Consider the following 2,253-nt stretch of genomic DNA (forward strand, 5'->3'; position numbering starts at 1 on the left):
GACACGGACCACTCACTCCAGCACCATCTGATCAACAAGGAAAGCATTTAAAACCATCCCAATGTCTCACAGAGAAAATTAGAGTTCATACAAAGAAACAAGACAGAATCGCACAAACAAGTGACCAATATGTGGAACCCAAAGACCCCCGAGGAAGTAAAGGCACTGGAACGACCAGAAAATGAATTAAGAAGAATGATTCTTAAGCTCTGGTTCAACAGATTGAGAAAAAAAGATTGAGAGCACTACAGAAAAAATAGAAGAAAAAACTATGAGAACTCACGGAAACAGGATATCTGACAAAATAAAAATTAGAAGCCATACAAACCAGCAAATAGATGCACCTCTTCTTAGTATGTTTAAACCACTGAAGAGTGTGATACATGAATTATATTTAAATGTTAAAATTAAAAAACAACAGATACCGAATAGAAATCCAGAAGATAAATATTAAGGTGTTAGAAATAAACAACACATTGAAAGAACAAAGCAGAATTGACTAAATGTTAAGTCAAAAATTAGTGAGCTTGAAGACAATCTGTCAACAACTATAAGTGGAATAATCCATACTTTTTTTTAAATCTGAAGAAAGCCTAAGAATTAAGTGGGACACTTCTGAGAGGAATTATATAAGTATGATAGAAATTCCAGAACAGGAGAAACAAACGGATTAAAAACACACACAAAATTGCCCAAGACCTGCTGGAAGATAATTTCCCCACCATCAGGAAAAAGGGAAAAATAAACATCTAGTTGGGCTGCTACTGAAGCTTTCTACTCCTGTAAAGAGTTATAGTCTCGGACATTCACAGGAGCCGTTCTACCATATCTTATACTGTCACTAAAAAAGTCAGCATCTGTCAGATCTACCAGAGGAGTGGTAGACCTTGGTCCTTGGCTCCAGGCGATAAAAAATTCATACCGAAGCCTGGTTTGTAATCCAGTGGGTTTATAGAGAATAGGAGCAGTTTCAGGTTCTACAGTAAATGGAACTCAAGCCAGACAGAGTCCGCAGCGCACGGTTTCGGGACCGCAACCCGGCTGTGCTACATCGTGTGGCAGCCGCTGGGAAAGACAGCCCAGAGCAAAACCTCTGGCTTTTCAGGGGCCCTGTTGGGAGGCATGGTGGGCAATACTGGTCGACCCCATTGGCTGAACTGAATTTACCTGGCCTAGGTGGGCCAATCTAGGTGTAACACCCACCTAGGTGTACCACCCCTTCCTGGCCAGAAGCTCGAACCTCTGAGCATGCGTAATAGACGCCCCAGTCCCTATGCTACCTAACACATCCACTTAATAGCAGTGAGTGATTTAAGAAGCTGAAAGAAGCCCAAACACAAGAAATCCCAAAGGAAACTTTCGTGGCACAACATATCACACTTTCCAAAATCACAGGCTAGGTAAGAATTCTCAGCAGTTCAGGGAAAACAAAGAGTTACCTACAAAGGGAAAATAGTAACACTAAACTTGGTTTTCCAGCAGAAACCACTCAATCAAGGAGGCAATGGGATGACATGTAAAACTATGAAAGAAAAAAAATTGCCAATCAAGAAGCTTTTATGCTGCAAAATTATCCATCAGAAATAGGGGAATTTCCAGCCAGGGAGAAATTTAATGAATTAGTATAAACAAGGCAAATCTTACAAAAGTTACTAAGGAGAGTTCTTTGGATCAACAAACGCTGGCATTAACCTGAGATCAACACACAAGAGAACACTACCCAGAAGCCAACCCAATCATCTTAGCAAACTTAGAAGACTGACAATAAAGAGTCAGATATCAATCACAATGAAGACAATTAAGAAATAGAGGAAGTAATGTAAATATAAAACATTTGAACAGAAAGGAAGTCATGTAGATTTCTAGGGTGAATAGACTGTTCTATACTTAATGTCAATAACTCAGAATTCAAATGCACCAATCAAAAGACAGAGCGTAACAGAATGGTTAAACAAACAGGACCCATTAATGTGCTGCTTACTAGAAACACGCCTGTGGTAGTTACAATTTCATGTCAACTTGAAAAATAGGTTATAAGGGTGGAGTCCAGCCTGGGAATAAGGTCACAGCATGATTGATGCCTGCTTGTGGGTGTGGCCTTTTCATTAGCATTCTGGGAGTTTCCTTTCTCCCTGGAGGCGGAACACACACACTGCTACATCTTCCTGTTGAGAAGCCACATGGAGCCAAGCTGAATGCAGTCAGAGCCCTGGAGATGCTTCCACTGCCACGGAATGAACAGGACTTTCCACT

Source organism: Echinops telfairi, unplaced genomic scaffold (assembly GCF_000313985.2).
Source record: "Echinops telfairi isolate 266 unplaced genomic scaffold, ASM31398v2 ScPeMD7_18;HRSCAF=68, whole genome shotgun sequence".
Classification (NCBI taxonomy): Eukaryota; Metazoa; Chordata; class Mammalia; order Afrosoricida; family Tenrecidae; genus Echinops; species Echinops telfairi.